The sequence below is a fragment of the Pseudophryne corroboree genome, chromosome 11 (genome assembly GCF_028390025.1).
Source record: "Pseudophryne corroboree isolate aPseCor3 chromosome 11, aPseCor3.hap2, whole genome shotgun sequence".
Taxonomy (NCBI): Eukaryota; Metazoa; Chordata; class Amphibia; order Anura; family Myobatrachidae; genus Pseudophryne; species Pseudophryne corroboree.
Window position 1 is genome coordinate 72,793,202 of NC_086454.1, and position 26,317 is coordinate 72,819,518.

Here is a 26,317-nt window from a genome sequence, read left to right on the forward strand (position 1 = left end):
TCTGCATTCCCTTTAGAGCCTGATTTCTTTACCGAGTCAGATTCCATAGGTTTAGGACCAAATTCTTTAACCACAGCATTACTAAAATTCTGTAAGTCATGGAACACAGGATCATTACTCTCAAAAAGCATGTTGGCCCACTCCAAAGCTCTTCCTCTGAATGCCAGGAACAGATATCGAGTAACGTTGGAAGGAGTTACTGCACCTGAAGGATCAGACTCCATCCGAGACAGAAATTGTTCAACCAAAGCGGCATATTGCAGTAAATCTCCATCGAAGTAAATAGGTGGTAAACCATCAGACGAAAGCTTAGAGGCTGAAACTGGAGAAATCTTTGACTGGACGAGTAGGACTGGATTGGATCCGGGGATGCTTGAATTGGCTGGAACCAAAGGAGACTGACCAGGCTGGTCCTGGAGTAACACTGGACCGGCTGGAACCGGAACGAACTGACCAGGCGGAGCCTGGAGTATTGCTGGACCGGCTGGAACCGGAACGGACTGGCCAAGCTGGGCCTGGAGTATTGCTGGACCGGCTGGAACCGGGACGGACTGACCAGGCTGGGCCTGGAGTATTGCTGGACCGGCTGGAACCGGGACGGACTGAGTCCTTTCTTCACGGGGCTGAACCAAGGCAGGAGCCCCCACTTCACGGGGCTGGGCTGAGGCAAGAGCCCCCACTTCACGGGGCTGGGCTGAGGCAAGAGCCCCCACTTCACGGGGCTGGGCTGAGGCAAGAGCCCCCACTTCACGGGGCTGGGCTGCGCTCTGAAGGCTCTCTGGCTGGGCAGCGCTCTGAAGGCTCTCTGGCTGGGCAGCGCTCTGAAGGCTCTCTGGCTGGGCAGCGCTCTGAAGGCTCTCTGGCTGGGCAGCGCTCTGAAGGCTCTCTGGCTGGGCAGCGCTCTGAAGGCTCTCTGGCTGGGCAGCACTCTGTAGACCCTCTGGCTGGGCAGCACTCTGTAGACCCTCTGGCTGGGCAGCACTCTGTAGACCCTCTGGCTGGGCAGCACTCTGTAGACCCTCTGGCTCTGGACCCTCGGATCCCCTTCCTGGGGCTGTACCCTCGGAACCCCCTCCTGGGGCTGGACCCTCGGAACCCCCTCCTGGGGCTGGACCCTCTGAAGAACCCCCTCCTGGGGCTGTGCCCTCTGAAGAACCCCCTCCTGGGGCTGGACGCTCTGAACCCCTCACTGGGGCTGGACGCTCTGAACCCCTCACTGGGGCTGGACGCTCTGAACCCCTCACTGGGGCTGGACGCTCTGAAGAACCCCTTCTTGGGGCTGGACACTCTGAAGAACCCCTTCTTGGGGCTGGACACTCTGAAGACGCCCCCCCTGGGGCTGAAGACACGGACGCCCCCCCTGGGGCTGGACACTCTGAAGACGCCCCTCCTGGGGCTAGACACTTTGAAGACGCCCCTCCTGGGGCTGGACACTTTGAAGACGCCCATCCTGGGGCTAGACACTCTGAAGACGCCCCTCCTGGGGCTAGACACTCTGAAGACGCCCCTCCTGGGGCTAGACACTTTGAAGACGCCCCTCCTGGGGCTGGACACTCTGAAGACGCCCCTCCTGGGGCTGGACACTCTGAAGACGCCCCTCCTGGGGCTGGACACTCTGAAGACGCCCCTCCTGGGGCTGGACACTCTGAAGACGCCCCTCCTGGGGCTGGACACTCTGAAGACGCCCCTCCTGGGGCTGGACACTCTGAAGACGCCCCTCCTGGGGCTGAAGACACGGACGCCCCCCCTGGGGCTGGACACTCTGACTCCTCTGTGACTCTAAATGGCTTGAATATTCTTCTCTGGACACCCAACTTGGGATAAGGTCTTTTAATCACCGGACCCCAGTCATAAATTTGAGTCTCTTTCCGAGTAGCCATCTTGATACCCCCGTCAGCAGTAGCAGGATCGGCTACTGTGGATGACTTGTAGACATGAGCACTGTGATACTGCGATTTGTCACCATTCCCTGGCTTGCGAAGAATGCAGTCTTTAACAAAATGACCGGAATTTCCACAGTAAAGACAGAGGTGTAGCTCCCTACGCCGCTGACGTTCAGCTTCAGAGAGCTTGGGCCGTGGATAGCTCTGATGAACAACTTTTCCTTGCACAGAGGAAGAGACTCTATTAACTGGTTGGGACAAAACAGGATCAACAACGTTGGTAGTATTCCTGAGGAGATCAGGCATTACAGAGAGAATACTAGGCAAAAGTTCTTGTAACTGTAATAACATCTGGTAGAATATCTGCAGTTGGTCAGGAGTCTTAGAGCAGAAGGTCAGAGAATCTCTGGAGAAAGAATTCCGCTGCAGACACTGTGCCAATTGATGCTGAGTCGATTCCAGACCTTCCAAGCATCCTGCAATATTGCTTAGGAGGTCCTGCGTCAGACAAACACTTTCGGCCGGGTCCATGGGGCCAGTTCCTACTGTCATGACTAAGGTTTTTGTGAACCCGGTGCTAGCGAAGTCTGCGCGGGCGACTGGAGGACTACACGAATACCACCACTGACCTGGTTTTGGAAGTGTTGTGGACTCGGGGTCTCTTCCGGTGACTGGGAAGAGGAACCGCGGCAGAGATGGCCGAATCCAGGTTCTCCTCATGCAGGATAAGGTCGGCAGACAGGAAGCACGTGTGGGCGCTGAAGGTCTCCTGAAAGACAGAACTGGAAAGGCGCTGATGAATCAGTGAAGAATAACAGGTACAACTGTGCTAAAGGGCACGGGGTGCTTGGGGACACTGAGGTGCTTGGAGACACTGAGGTGCTTGGAGACACTGAGGTGCTTGGAGACACTGAGGTGCTTGGAGACACTGAGGTGCTTGGAGACACTGAGGTACGTAGAGGCACTGAGGTGCGTAGAGGCACTGAGGTGCGTAGAGGCACTGAGGTGCGTAGAGGCACTGAGGTGCGTAGAGGCACTGAGGTGCGTAGAGACACTGAGGTGCGTGAAGACACTGGGGTGCGTAGAGACACTGGAGTGCGTAGAGACACTGGGGTGCTGAGGCACGGAGGCACGGAGGTACTGAGGCACGGAGGTGCTGAGGCACGGAGGCACGGAGGTGCTGAGGCACGGAGATGCTGAGTCACGGAGATGCTGGAAGCACGGAGGCACGGAGGTGCTGGAAGCACGGAGGTACTGAGGCACGGAGGTGCTGAGGCACGGAGATGCTGAGTCACGGAGGTGCTGGAAGCACGGAGGCACGGAGGTGCTGGAAGCACGGAGGTACTGAGGCACGGAGGCACGGAGGTCCTGAGGCACGGAGGTACTGAGGTGCTGAGGCACGGAGGTGCTGAGTCACGGAGGTGCTGGAAGCACGGAGGCACGGAGGTGTTGGAAGCACGGAAGTACTGAGCTCTGGAGATCCCAACTACAACAGTAGTAAAACTGAAACACGACAGCTGTGGTTTTCAGTGGAGAACATGGAATTCAGTACTGTGCCTTTAAGACGAAACATTGCAGCTGTGCCTTTACATTGAGACTCAGGGAAATGGTGAAATCAAATGGCAACACACAAGTAACCATACAGGAACAAGGGAACAGAGTTTCCACAGGAACTTAGGTACAATGGTTACCTTAAGGGAGCTCAGCATAAAGACTCTCACAAGGCTGTATGTGACACGAGGAACTGGCCCAGATTCCAACTCAGCCTCCTGATTTATACTTCCTGGTCCTTGATGATTGGTGGGCAGGATTAGGTGATGTCACTGTCATGTGACTACTCTAGCCAAGGCTGTGATGTAGAATGAGGCCTAGCAGGCCAAGAGAACACTGAAGCCTGGACTTCTGCAAAACACAGGATGCTTGCTTTTAGATTACAGAATTCAGCCTCACACAGGAGATCACCACAGGTGGAGCTGATTACCTCTCAGGCAGAGAACTCCGGAAACTCAGTGCTGACAAGCTGTTTAACTCCGTGAGTGAAAAGACACAGGATCCAGGACAGAAAGCAGGGGTAAGTCACCAAATATGAGAATTACAGTCAAGATTGTGACAATAGGCATGCCGCATATCATTTTAATCAGCAGAAGCTGATGATGCCCCTAGGCATATCAAATGCCCTAGGAAATTGCCTAGTTTGCCTATGCCTATGGCCGGCTCTGATTGGCCAGGAAATCTCCATCCTCTGATGGAGATCCTGACCTCGGTATTCCCCCGCAACACTGACGACACAAATCCAATTTAAGAGATTGAGGCCGTTGCCACCACCAAACAGCATCATGCTGATGACAGTCTGATGATGTCCGCCGTCACGCCCATGCGCAGTACGGTTCTGCCGCATGGGCAAAGTAACAAACATCACTAAACATCATCCTTCGGGATCTGAATGAGGGCCGTTCTATTAAATGCCAGAGGGGAAATGTCAGACAGAAGTGTAATTCTGCAGTATAAATGTTATTTCTTTGAAAACTGCACGACAGACCTGTATGTGCTAGTCCTACTGTATGTTGGCTGAGTATAAACAGGAAAAAGTTGACACACCTTGGTAGTTATATATTTTGACCCTATCCATAACTTTACTGAACAAGGCGGATGATATGGATGATCTCAATAGGCCTGATTCTGATTTGGACGTAAAGCCAAAAAAAAGCAAGTAATTTTGTATCTGGAACAAACTATGTTGCAATGCAAGGGGAGCAAAAACATTTAAAAAAAAAAATTCTGTGCAGGGTAAATAGTGGCTGCTTTTGCATGTAGCTCACAAATGTTAGACTGCTTTATTGTTACACTTCAATTAAGGGAGGAATTCAGTCCTGTTAATTTAGCAGCGAATGAAAAAGGGTGATAGCCTTGGGCTTTATCGCCTGAGACTATACAATTCCAGAACATTTTACACCCGAACCATTTTTTAACACTTAACGTGCTAATGGGCATTAACACATGTTAATGGAAGGTAACACACAGAATCTGTTAAAAGGGTTGTGACACCCGTTAACCCCCTAGTTCTGGGGGATTTATTTTTGCAGCTGTTCAGACATGTAAACAAAAATCCCTGAAAAGTGCTGCCGGGCGGGCTCACTTAAGGACTAATTTACTAGCTCCGGGGGATTAAATAGCCTGCTGTAAATTAGCGCAGTTCCCACCTTAGAATTCAGTTTGGAAACACCCCAACCAAATCAAAATATCTCCGCATATGTTACATCTGCCCCACCTACAGTGCAACATGGATTTACCAAGGTGCACAGTTACTTGCTTTTTTTTTTTGGGCTTTGCTACCAAATCAAAATCAGGCCCAATGTAATTTCCAGACAGATTACCAACTTGGAGAAAGTAGCTCCCAAAGACTATCCTCTACTGCTAGAAATAGTGGGCACAGTAAGCAGGTCTCTCAAAAATCCTACACAACTGTATTCTGGTATATAACGTTAATGTCAATAGTTATGCTTGCTGCATCCCTGGGTACTACTATAATCTGCAGTATAGAGCCATAGCCTACCGCCCAAGAAGCTTAAGGACACCCGTTTGTGGTAAGCTCCTACTAATAGGTGTTTGCTTCTAAGGCCCCGATCCGGATGTAAAGGCTAGCAAGACAGCTGGAGCACCGAGACTTCGGCTGAACTCATACTTTTTTTTTAAAGCAGCAAGCATTTACAAGGTGAAACCAACCAGGTTTTGCCTTGTAAATGCTTCCTGCTTTAAAAAAATGTTCGAGTTCTGCCGGAGTCTCGGAGCTCCAGCTGTCTCATAAGCCATTACATCTGGTCCCCAATGTCCGTTCTTTTGTATTTTTTAGTTCAAAGAAAGTTACATGAGAAAAATATAACACAGATTTTTACTTCCTTTGTTCATTGCTGTTTAATATGCTCATGACGTCTATGGGGTTCCATACCCTGGGTAAATAGGTAGGGATTTCCTGAAATCAGTACAATATACCTCTCTTTTTATACTGTACCAATTAAAGAATAACTTCATTCTTTACCCAGACTTTGTTGTATGGAACATCATTTCCAGGCGTGTGTTTGCTATTTGACCTCTCAAACACTCATAGGACATATGCAAAGCTACTAATAGTCCTAATTATGGCTCTTAAGAAGCAAGGTATTGCAGTCTTACCTTATGTAGTTGCTATTCTACTAATTGGGAAATCAGAAAACCTTGCCCAGAAGAAGATCCTTGGTGATCTCATCCTTTTTTGCAGGACCATGGATGAATCCTAAATCACCTGGTGCCATTTTAATAGCTTCAGTTTCTGGGAGTCCAGATATATGCAACAATAGAAAAAGCATCTAGGTCACAATAGGGATTTTAAAAGATTCAACAGCTATCGTATCAGATCCAGTATTAGCAGGGGTATGCAGTGAGGAAATGTCTCGGGCTCTTAGAAATGTTTTCCTCTACAATGGGTATTCTCCTATGGGCAAACTGGCATATGAGAGATCAGCAACTAAATAACCCGAAACAATGCAATTCTAATCCAGGAACTAGAACAACCTGTAAGACCGAGGCAGAACACCAGAAAGTCTCTAGGTTGGTGGCAAGATCAGACATTAGCAGAAAGTGGAGTACTCTCACAATGAGGTACCACAATATATACACTATGAAACAGCGCTTTTGTGGAAACATTTTTTATAATTATAACCAGATGGAAAAGACAAAAAAAACAGCTGTTTCTGCTGTGGGGTACACTGGGCTCCACAAGGAAAGACATAGGGGTGTAGAGTAGGATCTTGATCCGAGGCACCAACAGGCTGAAAAGCTTTGACTGTTCCCAGAATGCATAGCGCTGCCTCCTCTATAACCTCGCCTCCCTGCACAGGAGCTCAGTTTTGTAGTTGGTGCCGCAGATAGCAGGCACATGCCAGAGGGGCTGCGCTGGGCAGCCCTGAGAAGAGCTTTTTAGAAGAAAAGTGAAGACTTCAAGGGCAGCAGCAGTGTGTATATGTCTTTTGACATTCACTGCTGCAGCTCCATCTCTCCCCAGCGGTGCTGTACACTCCCGAGCCCTGGTTGCTGGGTAACTACAGCAGGAGGCTCCGGTTTTCTTCCATGGTCAGGCACACACGACGGGGGCTCTCCGGGATCGCTTGGCCGCACTTCGGGAGGTAGTGAGTGGGTCCCGCTTGCGGGACCCGTACTTTATCCCGATCTGGCGCGGTCAGCGCGTGCTGGCGGTGGACACTGGCTGTACAGGCGATCCCACTAGATCACCAGGGCATGGGTGCAGGTCAGGTTTTCTCTTAAAGCCATTTTAATAGTAGCCACAGTACCTGGTGGTTTTGCCAGCAGGGGGATAAGGCTTAGACCTGGAGCCCCTCCCCCAGCCCCAGGGCGCCATTTTCCGCAAATGTTCCCGCCCTGGAGCTTGATATCTGTCTTTTCCTCACTCCCTGTCAGTGTCTGGGCGCCATTTCTCTCAGCTACACTGTTCCTGGGACTGCTTGGGCAAATCCTCCTGTGTAAAGCCGCCTGGTTGCCAGCGCTGTGACTTTACATGACACTTAAGTATTCTACTGCCTATTAGACAGTGTTAGTTAAGAAAGAGTGCATTTAGTCAGGGTTCTAGTACAATTACCCTGTGATATACATCCAGTTCTTACTGTGCAGTGTTATATCTATTGACTACATAGCTATATCAGCTGGTCGAGTGCAGTATTTTTGTTGGTAATAACCTCTGCATTGTATAACTGTGACTATATGTGTGTGCATTAGCTTGCTGAGTGGTTTCCATTTGTGTCTCTCACTCAACTTGCTATCCCTATATTCTATAACCTGAGGAGGCTTGGTGCGTCAGGTCTTATAATAATATAGGATATTCACAAGATATACTCTAAAACGTATTTTTCTCTGTGATTTTAGTCACTGTACCTCTCCTGTGTTCCTGCATGTGCTGACTACACTGCGCAGGGGTTTGGGTAAGAGGTATTGTGCTGCTGGCAATTGTACTGTGTTACCTGATCCTGCAAGTTATATCATGTCTGCTTCTGACGGTAACGGTTCTGGGGCGGAACACGCTGCTGGTGTTGCTGAAGCCACAGATCCATATGAGGAGAATATAGCAGCTGTGGGTTCTGGTTCTGGGGGCTCCTTGCCCCCCAGTGGAACTGTGGCAACGGAGGTCCATAATGACCCCCCGTGGGCTGCTTTTTCCAGGCTTCTGCATACGCTAGTTAATAAATTAACACCCCCTATGGGACCCCCTATGCCGGTACAACCATATGTGGTCCCTGCAGCTAATCCGCCGTAGGCGGACAATTTATCTGCTCAGTTGAAGAGGTTGAACCAGTCCCTGACTACAAAAAAGTCTGACCCTCGCTCGCCTAAGCCCAAGGGGGCCTCTAAGCGAGCTCTTATCTCCTCACAATCCACTGCTGTCACTGACACCTCGTCTGATAAAGAGGGCACTTACACTGACCCCACAGATTCTGACTCAGATACTGCTGATGGGAAGGGTTGTTCACAGGTGGATGTTCTTGATCTTTTGGAGGCTATTAAGTTGATTTTACACATTACGAGCCATCCATCCCTCCTAAGAAACCAGATAGGTTCAAGCGTCAGAAGGTGGTTAAACAAGTTTTACCTCACTCTGACCACCTAGTTGATATACGTCAGGAACCGTGGGAAAACCCGGGTAAGAAGTTTGTGCCTCAAAAGAAGATGCTGACTCGCTATCCCCTCGCACCAGAGCTGTCTAAAAATTTGGAAACGCCTCCTCCAGTAGACTCACATGTGGCTAGGATGGTGGTTTCCTCGGCTCTACCTGTCACTACCGTCACGTCTCTAAAAGAGCCTACGGATAAACGTGTGGAGGGTTGTCTGAAAGCGATTTACACCCTCACGGGTGCTGCACAAAGGCCCACTATTGCAGCAACATGGGCTGCAGAGGCTATTGAAGCATGGGCCTTAGAGTTAGAAACTGAAATCTCTTCTGACCATGCTAGACAATGCTTGTCATATATTGTCACAGCTTCTCGCTATATTAAAGAGGCGGATTCTGATGCCGGTATCCTAGCAGCCAAGGCCTCTACTACATCAGTCCTCACTCGCCGGATTTTGTGGCTGAGATCCTGGTCTGTGGGTCTGGACTCTAGAAAAACCCTGGAGGTACTCCCTTTCAAGGGGGATATTCTGTTTGGGGAGGACTTAAATAAGATTGTGGCTGACTTGGCTACGGCCAAAACCACCTGTCTGCCAAGTTCTGCTCCTTCTGTCTCGAAGGCTAAAGGTACTTCCTTTCGCCCCTTTCGTCCTTCAGGTAAAGCAAAAGGTCAGGCGTACAACAAGCAGGCCAGCACTTCCAAACCTGGAAGAAATCCTCCCTGGTCCCTGCTCAGAGCATGGTGCACCTGGGAGCGCTATTGGACACTCACAACCAGAGGTGGTTCTTGTCTCAGGAGAAAGTCCTGAAGCTTCAGGACAGGATTCGTTGCTTCCTTTCTCGTCCGCAAGTGTCGATACATTCGGCGATGCAGGTGTTGGGCCTCATGGTATCAGCATTCGACATGGTGGAGTATGCTTAATTCCATTCTCGCCCCCTCCAGAAGCTGATTCTAGCCAAGTGGGACGGCCTGCCTCACCGGATCAGGTCTCATATGATCTCATTGACTCCGGAGGTCCGTCTGTCGCTGCTATGGTGGCTCCAGGACTGACAATTGTGCAGGGGCCGTCCATTCTGGATATTCAACTGGGTTCTGTTGACGACAGATGCCAGTCTAAGAGGTTGGGGCGCAGTGCTGGAGCAACACTCCCTTCAGGGTCGGTGGACCAAAGAGGAATCTCTCCTCTCGATCAACATTCTGGAGTTGCGGGCGGTCTTCAATGCGTTGAACCTGGCCCAGCATTTCATTCGGAACCGTCCTGTTCAGGTACAGTCGGACAACGCCACTACAGTAACTTACATAAATCATCAAGGCGGCATTCGAAGCCGCTTGGCAATGAAGTAAGTCTCACGGATTCTACATTGGGCGGAACGCCATCTACCGGCCACATTACATGTTCTGGCATTCTTACTTTGTTTGGTGTGCATATAACGATTATGACGCTTCCAAGTTTAGTATAGCCAAGTTGTTGGCTTTTCTTCAGCAGGGCCTGGACTTAGGCCTGCGTCTGGCCTCCCTCAAGGTTCAAATATCTGCCTTGTCGGTGTGGTTTCAGAGAAAAATTGCACCTTACCTGATGTGCATACCTTTACTCAGGGTGTGTTGCGTATCTAACCTCCCTATGTCCCGCCTGTGGCTCCTTGGGACTTGTCGGTGGTTTTGGAGGCGCTACAAGAGTCTCCATTTGAACCTCCTTGGTTCAGCTGATCTTAAGTTGCATTCCCTTAAGGTGGTGTTTCTGCTGGCTATTGCCTCAGCTAGAAGGGTGTCGGATTTGGGTGCCTTATCCCGTAGTTCCCCATATCTGATATTTCACCGTGACCGGGCGGTTCTTAGGACTCGTCCCGGATATTTACCTAAGGTGGTTTCTTCGTTCCACCTTAACTAGGAGATTGTGGTTCCGGCACTTGTTTCTCCTGATCTGTCTCCCAAAGAGAGGTCTTTGGATGTGGTACGGGCTCTCCGTATCTATGTGAAGAGAACTGCTTCTATTAAGAAATCTGATTCTCTCTTTGGGTGAGATTCAAATGATAAATCACGCCCATTTTCCTTTCTAAAATGATCTCCGTTATGGCGCATATTGCGCCCATAGTAATCAGGTTTAGCTGTGTAAAGGGTTGGGTGCCTCCCTACTCCGGGGGTAGCGAGCTGAAATAATGATACAACGTCCCTGAGGGCAGAAACAGAATGGGTGTGAAAAGGGGTGAAAAGAATTGAATCCCGCCCTATGTGCTGTTTGGATTTCACAAACGGGGCTAGTCTGCTCACAAGCAGACTTTGACCAGATGTATTAGAATGGTGATTGCACGTGCTTATGTGAGGGCTGGTCTGTCAGCTCCTGCTCACATTACGGCCCATTTTACTTTGTCTGTTGGACCTTCTTGGGCGGCCCGCCGTGGTGCGTCCCTTGAACAATTGTGCAAGGCGGCTACGTGGTCCTCAGTGAACACGTTCATAAGGTTCTATGCCTTTGATACTGCCGCTTCCCAGGATGCTTCCTTTGAACGCCGGGTTCTTGTGCCCGCTACAGTGCGTCCCCTCCCATAAGGAACTGCTTTAGGACATCCCCTATGTCTTTCCTTGTGGAGCCCAGTGTACCCCGCAGCAGAAAACGAGTTTTATGGTAAGAACTTACCTTTGTTAAAACTCTTTCTGCGAGGTACACTGGCCTCCACAAGGCGCCCACTCTGACGCACTTCACTTTTTTGGGTTTGTATGGCATTAGCCGCTGACTCTTCTCCTGTCTTGAGAGTGTGGTGTATGTGGCTACTAACCGTTGTCGTCTCTTTTCCTGCTACTGCATTGGGCTGGTTAACTAAAAACTGAGCTCTTCTGCACGGAGGCGTGGTTATAGATGAGGCGGCGCTATGCATTCTGGGAACAGTCAAAGCTTTTCAGCCTGTTGGTGCCTCGGATCAAGATTCTACTCTACACCCCTATGTCTTTCCTTGTGGAGCCCAGTGTACCTCGCAGAAACCAAGGTAAGTTCTTACCATAAAAATGGTTATTTGATCTATGAAATCAAACTCCTTAAAAAGCAATTGCAAACAATATAAAAATGATAAAAAATGTGAATTCATACACATATGGCCCTTTCCTCTGTTGGTGTCATATTAGGGTGATCAGTAGATAGTCAGTAGCCCTGTTCCCATTAGAACCACCACATAAGTAGATGGGTATTTCTTTAAAAGTCAATCATTGTGTATTTCTTTAAAAGTCAAACATTGTGTCCAGCAATAATGTAGTTACCACACTTGTGTTGATGATGGGGTACTTATTTTAGCAGAATTATGTCATGCATAGATGCTAGGGTCCCTTGGAGTATGTGCGGAAAGTAGCTGGAGACTCAAGGATGCCACACTGTATTTCAGTAATCCATTATCCTCATGGAGATGAGCATTGGAGGTCTGGTTCAGGCTTTAATGGATAGGCTGCAAGTCCCAATAGGTTAGAGGAATTTGGGGTGCCAGTAGACCTAACGTGTTTTGCTGTGTCCCCCACAGCTTTGTCAAAGGCCTTTTTAGCCTTTTCAAGTTCCAGCGAAGTGTGCGTCATCGCTGTGTACCTCAGTGTTAATATGTATATGTGCCATCCTCTATAAGTACAATCTATAAAGCCACCTTACATTGTCCTCACTCTATAATTGTTAGGACATTGGGGGTTATTCAGGTTTGTTAGCAAACAAAAAAAGTTAGCAATTGTGCAAAACCATGCTGCACTGCAGATGGGGCAGATGTTACATGTGGGGAAAGATTTAAATTTAAGTGGGTTATATTGTTTCTGTGCAGGGTAAATACTGGCTGCTGAATATCTACACTGCAATTTAGATTTCAGTTTCAACACCACCCACCCACATCTAACTATCTCTGCACATGTTACATCTGCCCCACCTACAGAGCAACATGGTTTTGCAAAATTGCTAACTTTTTTGGTTTGCTAACAAACCTGAATAAGGCCCATTGTCCATAGGAAATGACTAGAGTTCATGTAGTCAAAGGGAACAGACTTTATAGATTTATGTGAATCACCACAGTGACATAGGTCATTATAGAGAAGCTACCATGCCTAATGAGTAATAATGTTACTCTGACCCCTATGTTCATACAGAATCCTATGTACTGTGAATACATACACTGTATATTGGGATTAACAATGTAGTAATACAATTTCTCTAACGTCCTAGTGGATGCTGGGACTCCGTCAGGACCATGGGGAATAGCGGGCTCCGCAGGAGACAGGGCACATCTAAAAAAGCTTTTAGGTCACATGGTGCGTACTGGCTCCTCCCCCTATGACCCTCCTCCAAGCCTCAGTTAGGTTTTTGTGCCCGTCCGAGAGGGTGCAATCTAGGTGGCTCTCCTAAAGAGCTGTTTAGAAAAGTTTTTTTTTTAGGTTTCAATCTCAGTGATTCCTGCTGGCAACAGGATCACTGCATCGAGGGACTTAGGGGAGAGATTTCCAACTCACCTGCGTGCAGGATGGATTGGAGTCTTAGGCTACTGGACACTTAGCTCCAGAGGGAGTCGGAACACAGGTCAGCCTGGGGTTCGTCCCGGAGCCGCGCCGCCGATCCCCCTTACAGACGCTGAAGAGACGGCAGAACGGAGGTCCGGAAAGCAGGCGGCAGAAGACTCCTCAGTCTTCTTGAAGGTAGCGCACAGCACGGCAGCTGTGCGCCATTGTTGTCACACGGCTCACTGACTCAGTCACGGAGGGTGCAGGGGCGCCCAGGGCAGCAATATAATTACCTTTAGTGGCAAAATAAATACATCACATATAGCCATTAAGGCTATTTGTATGTATTTTAACCCAGGCCAGTTTCTTAAAACCGGGGAAAGCCAGCCGAAAAAGGGGCGGAGCTTATTCTCCTCAGCACTCAGCGCCATTTTCCTGCTCAGCTCCGCTGGTGAGGAAGGCACCCAAGGTCTCTCCCACTGCACTGCACTACAGAAACAGGGTAACAAAGAGAAGGGGGCATAACACTGGCGATATTTATATATTAAGAGCGCATATATAGTAACAACACCTTCTAGGTTGTTTATATACTTGATAGCGCTTTTGGTGTGTGCTGGCAAACTCTCCCTCTGTCTCCCCAAAGGGCTAGGGGGTCCTGTCTTCGATTAGAGGCATTCCCTGGGTGGCTGCTGTGTGTCGGTACGTGTGTGTCGACATGTATTGAGGACGGATGTTGGTGTGGAGGCAGAGCAAGTTGCCGATGATGGTAATGTCACCCCCTAGGGAGTCGACACCGCGGAATGGATGGCTTTGTTATGGAATTACGTGATAATGTCAGCACATTACAAAAGTCAGTTGACGAAATAAGACGCCCTCGGACAAACCAGTTTAGTACCGTTCAGGCGTCTCAGACACCGTCAGGGGCTGTAAAACGTCCTTTACCTCAGTCAGTCGACACGGGTACCGACACAGATGAATCTAGTGTCGACGGTGAAGAAACAAACGTAATTTCCAATAGGGCCACACGTTATATGATCACGGCAATGAAGAGGCTTTGCAGATCTCTGATACTGCTGGTACCTCAAAAAGGGGTATTATGTGGGGGGTGAAAAAACTACCTGTATTTTTTCCAGAATCAGAGGAATTGAATGACGTGTGTGATGAAGCGTTGGGTTAACCCCGATAGAAAACTGCTAATTTCCAAGAAGTTATTGGCATTATACCCTTTCCACCAGAGGTTAGGGCGCGCTGGGAAACACCCCCTGGGTGGATAAGGCGCTCACGAACGTTTATCTCAAGCAAGTGGCGTTGCCGTCTCCTGATACGGGCCGCCCTCAAGGATCCAGCAGATAGGAGGCTGGAAACTACACTGAAGAGTATATACACACATACTGGTGTTATACTGCGACCGGCAATAGCCTCAGCCTGGATTGTTGCAGTGCTGGGTAGTGTGGTTGATTCTCTGACTGAAAATATTGATACCCCTGGATAGGACAGTATTTTATTGACTCTAAGAGCAATTAAAGGATGCTTTCCATTATATGCGAGATGCTCAGAGGGATGTTTGTACTCTAGCATCAAGAGTAAGCGCGATGTCCATATCTGCCAGAAGAAGTTTAATGGACGCGACAGTGGTCAGGTGATGCGGATTCCCAAGAGGCATATGGAAGTATTGCCATATAAAGGAGAGGAATTGTTTGGGGTCGGTCTTTCGGACTCTGGTGGCCACGGCAACTGCCGGCAAATCCACTTTTTTACCTCAGACCCCCTCCCAACAGAAAAAGACACCGTCTTTTCAGCCGCAGTCCTTTCGCTCCTATAAAAAAGCGACCAAAAGGACAGTCTTATCTGCCGCGAGGCAGAGGAAAGGGTAAGAAAGGCAGCAAGCAGCCCCTGCCCAGGAACAGAAGCCCGCCCCGGCTTCTACAAAGCCATCAGCATGACGCTGGGGCTTTACAAGCGGACTCAGGAACGGTGGGGGGTCGACTCAAGATTTTCAGCAATCAATGGGTTCACTCACAAGTGGACCCGTGGGTCCTGCAGATAGTATCTCAGGGTTACATGCTGGAGTTCGAAAGGTCTCCCCCTCGCCGGTTCCTAAAGTCTGCTTTACCAACGTCTCCCTCAGAAAGGACGTCGGTTTTGGAAGCCATTCACAAGCTGTATTCTCAGCAGGTGATAGTCAAGGTACCCCTCCTACAACAGGGAAAGGGGTATTATTCCACACTATTTGTGGTACCGAAACCGGACGGTTCGGTAAGGCCTATTCTAAATCTGAAATCCTTGAACCTGTACATAAAGAAATTCAAGTTCAAGATGGAGTCACTCAGAGCAGTGATAGCGAATCTGGAAGAAGGAGACTTCATGGTGTCCTTGGACATAAAAGATGCTTATCTACATGTCCCGATTTACCCCTCACACCAAGGGTATCTCAGGTTCGTGATACAAGACTGTCATTATCAGTTTCAAACGCTGCCGTTTGGGTTGTCCACGGCCCCTCGGGTCTTTACCAAGGTAATGACCGAAATGATGGTTCTTCTACGAAGAAAAGGCGTATTAATTATCCCTTACTTGGACGATCTCCTGATAAGGGCAAAGTCCAGAGAACAGCTGGAAGTCGGTGTAGCGCTAACACAAGTAGTGCTTCAGCAACACGGGTGGATTCTAAATCTTCCAAAATCTCAATTGACCCCGACAACACATCTGCTGTTCCTGGGCATGATTCTGGACACGGTTCAGAAAAAGGTATTTCTCCCGGAAGAGAAAGCAAGGGAGTTATCCGAACTTGTCAAGAACCTCCTAAAACCAGGAAATGTGTCAGTACATCAATGCACAAGAGTCCTGGGAAAGATGGTGGCTTCGTACGAAGCAATTCCATTCGGCAGATTCCATGCACGAACATTTCAGTGGGATCTGCTGGACAAATGGTCCGGATCGCATCTGCACATGCATCAGCGGATAACACTGTCACCGAGAACAAGGTTGTCTCTCCTGTGGTGGTTGCAGACTGCCCATCTGTTAGTGGGCCGCAGATTCGGCATACAGGACTGGGTCCTGGTGACTACGGATGCCAGCCTACGAGGTTGGGGAGCAGTCACAAAGGGAAGAAACTTCCAGGGCGTGTGGTCAAACCTGGAGACGTCTCTTCACATAAATATACTGGAGCTAAGAGCGATCTACAATGCTCTAAGCCTGGCAAAATCGCTGCTTCAGGGTCAGCCGGTGTTGATCCAGTCCGACAACATCACGGCAGTCGCCCACGTAAACCGACAAGGCGGCACGAGAAGCAGGAGTGCAATGGCAGAAGCTGCAAGGATTCTGCGCTGGGCGGAGAATCATATCGTAGCACTGTCAGCAGTGTTCATCCCGGGAGTGGACAACTGGGAAGCAGATTTCCTCAGCAGACACGACCTTCACCCGGGAGAGTGGGGACTTCATCCAGAAGTTTTCCACATGATTGTGAACCGTTGGGAAAAACCAAAGGTGGACATGATGGCGTCTCGCCTCAACAAAAAATTGGACAGGTATTGCGCCAGGTCAAGAGACCCTCAGGCAATAGCTGTGGACGCTCTGGTAACACCGTGGGTGTACCAGTCAGTGTATGTGTTCCCTCCTCTGCCTCTCATACCAAAGGTACTGAGAATTATACGGAAAAGAGGAGTAAGAACAATACTGGTAGCTCCGGACTGGCCAAGAAGAACTTGGTATCCGGAACTTCAAGAGATGCTCACGGAGGATCCGTGGCCTCTACCTCTAAGAAGGGATCTGCTTCAGCAGGGACCTTGTATGTTCCAAGACTTACCGCGGCTGCGTTTGACGGCATGGCGGTTGAACGCCGGATTCTAAAAGAGAAGGGCATTCCTGAGGAAGTTATTCCTACTTTAATTAAAGCCAGGAAAGAAGTGACCGCACAACATTATCACCGCATTTGGAGAAAATATGTTGCGTGGTGTGAGGCCAAGAAGGCTCCAACGGAAGAATTTCAATTGGGTCGATTCTTACATTTCCTGCAAGCAGGATTGTCTATGGGCCTCAAATTGGGGTCCATTAAAGTTCAAATTTCGGCCTTATCAATTTTCTTCCAGAAGGAATTGGCGTCAGTGCCTGAAGTACAAACTTTTGTCAAAGGTGTACTACATATACAACCCCCAATAGTGCCTCCAGTGGCACCGTGGGATTTGAACGTGGTTCTAAATTTTCTCAAATCTCATTGGTTTGAGCCTTTAAAATCGGTAGATTTAAAATACCTTACATGGAAGGTAACCATGCTGTTGGCCCTGGCTTCAGCCAGGAGAGTTTCGGAGTTGGCAGCTTTGTCATACAAAAGCCCATATCTGATATTCCATTCGGACAGGGCAGAATTGAGGACACGTCCTCAATTTCTCCCTAAGGTGGTTTCGGCATTTCACTTGAACCAGCCTATTGTGGTGCCTGCGGCTACTAGCGACTTGGAGGACTCCAAGTTACTGGACGTTGTCAGAGCATTAAAAATATATATTTCAAGGACAGCTGGAGTCAGAAAATCTGACTCGTTGTTTACATTGTATGCACCCAACAAGTTGGGTGCTCCTGCGTCTAAACAGACGATTGCACGTTGGATATGTAGTACAATCCAACTTGCACATTCTGTGGCAGGCCTGCCACAGCCTAAATCTGTAAAGGCCCATTCCACAAGGAAAGTGGGCTCATCCTGGGCGGCTGCCCGAGGAGTCTCGGCATTACAACTTTGCCGAGCAGCTACGTGGTCAGGGGAGAACACGTTTGTAAAATTTTACAAATTTGATACTCTGGCTAAAGAGGACCTGGAGTTCTCTCATTCGGTGCTGCAGAGTCATCCGCACTCTCCCGCCCGTTTGGGAGCTTTGGTATAATCCCCATGGTCCTGACGGAGTCCCAGCATCCACTAGGACGTTAGAGAAAATAAGAATTTACTTACCGATAATTCTATTTCTCATAGTCCGTAGTGGATGCTGGGCGCCCATCCCAAGTGCGGATTGTCTGCAATGCTTGTACATAGTTATTGTTACAAAAATCGGGTTATTACTGTTGTTGTGAGCCATCTGTTCAGAGGCTACTTCGTTTGTGTTATCATACTGTTAACTGGGTTCAGATCACAAGTTGTACGGTGTGATTGGTGTGGCTGGTATGAGTCTTACCCGGGATTCAAGATCCTTCCTTATTGTGTACGCTCGTCCGGGCACAGTACCTAACTGAGGCTTGGAGGAGGGTCATAGGGGGAGGAGCCAGTACGCACCATGTGACCTAAAAGCTTTTTTAGATGTGCCCTGTCTCCTGCGGAGCCCGCTATTCCCCATGGTCCTGACGGAGTCCCAGCATCCACTACGGACTTTGAGAAATAGAATTATCGGTAAGTAAATTCTTATTTTTAATTATATACTATGATTTGAATCAGACTAGGGGAAGCACCATGCAGTATGTGCTATCCACTACCATTAGAGGAGGTCTATGAATATGGGATATATCTATATATTGACTCACTCTATGCAGTCAAAGTAGAATTAACATGCTCTGGAAAATCCAATACAGGATGTTAATATAACTATTTGGATATTGGTAAGAATTGTAACACCGGAAGCAACATCTCCTTTGTCTATTTGAACAGCTACTGAGTAATTATTGAATGGAAATATTACCAACAGATATACGGAGCGTGTCTCCAGTGTCTATTTAAACACATGTTCAATATATACTGTGTTAGGATATTAGGTTGCAACTATTGTAGCTATTCAGTATATGCTGATACTAAACACCAGATATTTCATAGTGAGTATTGTTTCCAGTGACAAAAATAATTATATACAGAGACATTTATCTCAGTGGTAACAAATACAACCACTTATAAAGTGTCAGTAAAGATTATATAGACCATATATTTACAAATAGTAAGCGCCGTTCAGTTATTCACAAATGTTATAATCTTCACAGACGGGAAGCATTCAATATCCCGGTTGTCGGGATCACGGCGCTCAGCATACCGGCAGCTATTCTCCCTCTTGGGGTGTCCACGACACCCCTGGAGGGAGAATAAATAGTGTGGCTCAAGATTCTGACCGCCGGTATATACAGTAGATACCGACTCTTCACAGACATATAATAGTGAGTTTTATCTTCAGTGTGTCTTGAACAGCAGTATATCAATTCTGTACAATTTGCAAGATGTGAGTGTATATCACTTTGAAGGGTTTATTGAGATACATCATAGTGAGTTTTATCTCCAATTCTAAAAGCTACATTTTGCTGAAGACAGATTACAGTGAGTATTATCTCCAGTGTCCACAATAGTGGGTATAGCGGAACATTATCTGGATAGCAATGTGGCACTCACAGCAGAATATCTGATAATCTTAAATTGTTTACAATACCCTACTAGACTACTCCCCTGGGACGATATGCCTGTTGAAAATTACTGGGATAGGCGACTATATATTCAATTAAGAAAATAACAAGAGACACGCATAAATATATACACATTTGAGCTTTTCAATTCACAAAAACGTTTCTACTATTTTTGAAGCTATATTTCGCTTATGAATAAATAAAAGTTACATTTTAGTTTTTTTTTTTTTTCTTCTGCTAGATTTAGGTGTAAATTTACTAAAGCTTCTAAAACAGAGAGTTGGTGATGTTGCCCCAGCAACCAATAAGATGCTGGCTATTATTTTCTATAAGGCAATAGAGCAATGGTAGACAACATCTGATTGGTTGCTGTGGGCAACATCACCATTTCTCTATTTTAGAAGCTTTAATAAATGTACACCTAAGACCCTTATTTCTTTGCTTCTACTTGAGTAATATTAGTCTGAGGCCCACCCCCTCCTTTAGGGATTTGGTGCCATTCTGTGCTCTTGAATTATTTACTTTATGCTGTACATATGTTACATTATACAGCACAGGGCTATAGTGTATTTTCTACAGTGTAGATAATATGCTCAAGGAGTTTGGAGGCTAAAGGGAGGAGAGAGATGGGTCTGTAGTTTGAGAGGATATTTGGGTCAAGGGTAGGTTTTTTAAGAATAGGGGAGATGAGTGAATGCTTGAAGGCAGAGGGGACAGTGCCTGATGAGCGGGAGAGATTGAGAAGGTGGGCAAGATGGGAACGGGCAGAAGCAGAAAGGTAGTGGAGGAGGCGGGAGGGTATAGGGGTTCAAGTGGTAAGGGGGGAAGAACGGATGAGGGCCATGACTTCCTCACCAGAGATGTGGGAGAGAGATGTCAGAGTTGGTGAGAGGGATGGTAAGGGGGTGGTAAGGGATAGGAGGTGGGTAGTTGCTGATGGTCTGGTGGAATGTGATGTCCTGACATATGGAGTCAATCTTGGATGTGAAATAAGTGGCAAAGTCAAGAGCAGGAATTGAGGAGGGGAGACGAGGTGGGGGTGGGCAGAGTAGGGAGTTTACAGTGACAAAGAGGCGCTGGGGGTTGGAAAACAGGGAGGAGATGAGATTCCTAATATATGACTGTTTAGCGAGGGAAAGGGCAGCACTGAAGGACAAGAGCATAACTTTGAAAGTCTGTCTTTCCTCCATTATCACTCGGCGGTGCATGAGCATTTTTGAAGATATCTGGTGCATTTGGTGTGCTAGGGTTGAGGTTGTAATCTGCGAGGGTGAATAGTGGTTGGTGGAGTGACAGAGACAAGAGCAGAAGTATCGAATAATCTGCATGAACATCGGCTATCCGAATAATCCTTAGGTTACTCAGGATGGCTGGTCTTTTCACGAGGCCGGGGCCAGTAAAGCTGCATCCAAAGACGTAGACTGTCTGCAGGCCAGAAAATGCTGATCTTCACCACTTCTTTCCTTTCCCCAAATGGCCACAGCATGTCAATCATGCTGCAGCTTAGGGGACACTGTGGTCGTCGACACAGAAACAGATCTACACATGCGCAGTACAGATCCTGAGCATGCGCAGATCGCCTAATATCAGAGATGTACGTAAACCATTGGGTTTGCATACATCCTTGAATTAGACCCAGTGTTAAGTGTTCTCCCCAATATTTTTTTGACGCACGGCATGCCAGCAAATTAAAAGGGGGGGAAGGTTCCTGAAACTCCTCAGCCTCCGGGTACCGCCAGCAGCTCCTTCTTCACCAGGGTAAGCAAGACCTGGTAGATGGTCTTCCTCTGGAGGATGCCTCGCTCCATCTGCAAGGTTGCAGGGTACAGCAGATACATAGCCGGGAGAAAGCACCCCTCAGTGCCAGGGGCAGTGACGGCAGATCTCAGCACAGAGCAGCCACCACGTCCCCCTCTCCCCACAGCGTGCCTGCCCAGTAGGATGTAGCTCCGATGGCAGAGGTATGGAGAAACTGGGACAGTTGCAAAAAGTGCCTGCAAGAAACTGACACAGGGAGAGGGGCAGAGACACCCGGAGCCTGCAGATGGGAGGAGAGGGGAGATCAGGGTGGTGGAGTGGAGCTGTGAACTGCCATGTGGTGCGGCCAGCAGCTCCCTCATCTGGGAGGGAAAAGAATGTGCTGGACGTCAGGGGATTTTTGCCGGCAGATCACCTGAAAAATTAAGCCTAGGGAGAACACACAGTTAGTGAGTGAGCCTATCTTAGTTAAAACGTTCAGAGAAATCTATGTTTTTTTCAGGACCTCATTTAAATCTTATGAAAGGATGAGAGATCATGCGGCCTTCCCGGTTTTCAAATAAGTACTTTGATATGTCCAGCATGTCTACCACCTCTACTTTTATTGGGACATACTGTATTCTCTACTTCCCCAAGAACCTTTATTTTGGGGCATTCTTTGACTGATGTAATAAATACATTCAAACATGACAGTGACAGATAATAAGAACTGTTTTGGTGTCTCCTTACTCTCATTGTAAATACAGGTACTAAATGAAGCTAAACCAAGTAGTGTTTTATAAATAAAGTGGATACACTAAGATTCCAGAAGAATGTGGATAGTAAGTAGTTTTAGACTTTGATGTAATGTTTTACTGTTTCCACATTTTCTGGAGTATTCACTGAACCATAAGTGTAGGTACAGACTGATCTTTTATGATGTCTTTACAAGGAACATGTAGTGATGTTGGAGAATAAATAGAAAAATATCTAAAGAGGTATTGTGGGTCAGTACTGTATGCCGATTATAAATCAGTCCTAGTGCCTTACACATGCCGAATGCTGTTCTTCATTCAAACCACATTGCAGACTAATTACAGCATCTACATCCATCCTAAAAATGAATTTTACTTCAAAAAATGTATTTTAATACATTTATTTCTATACTTTTTATTAATTTGTTTTGAAAATTCATTTTTGCTGATTCATTTAAGGAATTGCCGGAGATCCAGATGGATGACAAAAAATACGAAGCGTCCATATAATATTCTGTTAGTGATAAACACCGCATTCTGCAGTGTAATATAGGATTTTAGCCAGCATAATGACCTGTAGAAAATGAGATTCTTTGTAGGCCTTATTATGGGTTCACGTCTGCAGACGTCTGCTGGAGATGATCTATTTAGTTTGAGAGGCATGTAACACTCTATATGCGTAAATCTCATTTTGGCTGAACACGAATTGTATCACTATCCTAGACCATGCTAGTTTGTGGAAATTGACAAGTGAGCTTAACGTTTCAGAGAATCTAATCTTAAATGTACGAAAGAGAAAACTTTGAAGTCTGAGAAATAACGGAGTAATTTAAAGTAACAAAAGAAAGTTGTAATAAACATGAATATATTTCTCTGCATTACTTGGCGAGGTCTGTTAAATGTATGTACGTGAAAGAGCAGAGGAGCACATTAAGGGGTATATTCAATTGAAGTCGAAAACTGCAGTCTGTCGAAAAGATGTCAGTTTTCGACTCTTTAAGGTCGAATCCTGATTCAACCTATTCAATATTTTACTAAATTGTTCGACAAGTCGATAAATTCAACTTGACGAAAAGCACGTGGATCGGCGGAATAGCTGCCGATCCACGTGTTGATGTTGAAAACGTGGCCAAATCCGACAGGTTTTGGCCCCCATTTCGACCATCTCAGTCCGACATCAAAATGATGTCGGACTGAGATGCGGATCCAGAGGAGGCGAGGGGGGGGGGGAGCCGCAGGGAGATGGGGGGACAGCCGGCGGGCATACAGGGAGATCAGCGCTACAGTAGCGCTGCAGCTGGATATCACTCACCCGTCCGACCTCACGGCAGCTTCCACCCGGCTCCATCACGCTGCTGGAGCCGGGTGGAAGCTGCCGTGAGGTCGGGCGGCTGAGTGACATCCTGCCGCAACGCTACTCCGTAGCACTGTTCTCCCTGTATGCCCGCCGGCTGTCCCCCCGCGGCTCACCCCCCCCCCCCCCCCCTATCCTCCTCTGCGTCCCATCTAAATTCGACTTGAAAAAGTCGTATTTTAGATGGGATTGAATAGGGGTTGTCGGATCCATTCCGACAAATACATATCGGAATAGATCCGACTTTAATTGAATATACCCCTAAATATATATAAGTGAAGGTTAGGGGGAGTTGAATCATTCAAAATATACACTGGAAGGGGTGGGGGGCAAAAAGTCATTACATTTACACAAGTTAAGGAATTGATCACAAAATTAATATATATATACTGCTCAATAAAATAAAAAAAATAAAGGGAACACTTAAACAACACAATGTAACTCCAAGTCAATCACACAAACTGTCCACTTAGGAAGCAACACTGATTGACAATCAATTTCACATGCTGTTGTGCAAATGGAATAGACAACAGGTTGAAATTATAGGCACTTAGCAAGACACCCCCAATAAAGGAGTTGTTCTGCAGGTGGTGACCACAGACCACTTCTCAGCTCCTATGCTTTCTGGCTGATTTTTTTTTGTCACTTTTGCCGGTGCTTTCACTCTAGTGGTAGCATGAGACGTAGTCTACTACCCACACAAGTGGCTCAGGTAGTGCAGCTCATCCAGGATGGCACATCAATGCGAGCTGTGGCAAGAAGGTTTGCTGTGTCTGTCAGCGTAGTGTCCAGAGCATGGAGGCGCTACCAGGAGACAGGCCAGTACATCAGGAGATGTGGAGGAGGCCGTAGGAGGGCAACAACCCAGCAGCAGGACCGCTACCTCCGCCTTTGTGCAAGGAGGAACAGGAGGAGCACTGCCAGAGCCCTGCAAAATGACCTCCACCAAGCCACAAATGTGCATGTGTCTACTCAAACGATCAGAAACAGACTCCATGAGGGTGGTATGAGGGCCTGACGTCCACAGGTAGGGGTTGTGCTTACAGCCCAACATCGTGCAGGACGTTTGGCATTTGCAAGAGAACACCAAGATTGGGAAATTCGCCACTGGCGCCCTGTGCTCTTCACAGATGAAAGCAGGTTCTCACTGAGCACATGTCACAGACGTGACCGAGTCTGGAGACGCCAAGGAGAATGTTTTGCTGCCTGCAACATCCTCCAGCATGACTGGTTTGGCAGTGGGTTAGTAATGGTGTGGGGTGGCATTTTTTGGGGGGGCCGCACAGCCCTCCATGTGCTCGCCAGAGGTAACTTGACTGCCATTAGGTACCGAGATGAGATCCTCAGACCCCTTGTGAGACCATATGCTGATGTGGTAGGCTCTGGGTTCCTCCTAATGCAAGACAATGCTAGACCTCATGTGGCTGGAGTGTGTTAGCAGTTCCTGCAAGATGAAGGCATTGATGCTATGGACTGGCCCGCCCGTTCCCCAGACCTGAATCCAATTGAGCACATCTGGGACATCATGTCTAGCTCCATCCACCAACGCCACGTTGCACCACAGACTGTCCAGGAGTTGGCGGATGCTTTAGTTCAGGTCTGGGAGGAGATCCCTCAGGAGACCATCCGCCCCCTCATCAGGAGCATGCCCAGGCGATGTAGGGAGGTCATACAGGCACGTGGAGGCCAACACACTACTGAGCCTCATTTTAACTTGTTTTATGGACATTACATCAAAGTTGGATCAGCCTGTGGTGTGTTTTTCCACTTTCATTTTGAGTGTGACTCCAAATCCAGACCTCCATGGGTTAATAAATTTGTTTTCCATTGATAATTTTTGTGTGATTTTGTTGTCAGCACATTCAACTATGTAAAGAACAAAGTATTTAATAAGAATATTTCGTTAATTCAGATCTAGGATGTGTAATTTTAGTGTTACCTTATTTTTTTTGAGCAGTGTATGTATGTATGTATGTATATGTGTGTGTGTGTGTGTATATATATATATATATATATATATATATATATATTATAGGCACTCGCTTTTCCAGCTCATTGGAAAAAGCAAAACAAGCCAGCACTCACGGTTTAGATGAGAGAACGAAGAAGATTTACTCCATATCAAGGCGACAAGTGTACATACAGGCACAGCCCAACAGCTGTTTCAACCGATACAGGTCTTCCTCAGGGGCTATCTGAGCAGTGTCTAGCACAGGGATATAAACATAAATTGGCGCCAAATCAGCAAAAAAACCAGGATCTAATGGGAGGAGAGGGAGGCGGGACAAGCCCTGAATTTTTTTTCTTTTTTTTTTTTTGTGAGAAAACGAAGAAGATTTATTCCATATCAAGGCGACAAGTGTACATACAGGCACAGCCCGCGGCTCCCCCGGCTCTCCAGCTCCATCGTGTCATCGCTAATGTAAACAAAGCCGGCTCCATCCCTGGCAACGGCTCTGGTGCGCTGTGTGCGAGGAGGGGAACACCAGCACAGACAACACTGAGCCCGCACAGGGGACGGGGACAGTGTAGGCTGCACACGGTATATAACAAGACATGGAACGTGGCATGACATAAAAAAGTGTAAAATATAGCGGTGAAAGAGAAAAAAAAACATATACTACATAATCACACAATGCACAATGCATAAACAAAAAGAATAACCAATGCAAGATGCAAATAAGAGAATGCGCTCCGCTGGGTGTCGCTGATAAAAAGGTGTCAAACAATAGCCGTAAACTGTCCCGTATGGACAGATCCCTGAAGCAATAACGATCATTAAGGCACTGTAGGCATTAAATGGACCAATAGGTCTAACTCAATCATATATCAGAAATGACAGCGGCAGTTAATGGCACAAATGGTGGTGGATGACATTGGAAAGTGTCAATGGACAATATTCAGGTGCCCAGCAGAGCAAAAACTAAACAGCGGCAGAAGAACAGGAAATTGAAGGAAAATCCCATAGGGGCAAAGATGTGGCAGGACGCTATCAGCATCCCTGTGGATAGAGCACCTAAGTGAAATATAAAATGAAAGAAAAGAAATAGAATTAAAGTAGAGCCCACTGTGTGCAGATATTGGATGGATCGAAGGTAGTGCATTAAACGGAAGGGTAAATGA

The 26,317-nt window shown here is 47.4% G+C and overlaps 1 protein-coding gene across 4 annotated transcripts in view; it reads left to right on the forward strand.

Annotated features, from left to right (window-relative positions):
- METTL15 (methyltransferase 15, mitochondrial 12S rRNA N4-cytidine) overlaps nucleotides 1-26,317 on the forward strand; it is a 560,008-nt gene that overhangs the window by 203,098 nt on the left and 330,593 nt on the right. The gene's annotated exons all lie outside the window — the stretch shown is intronic.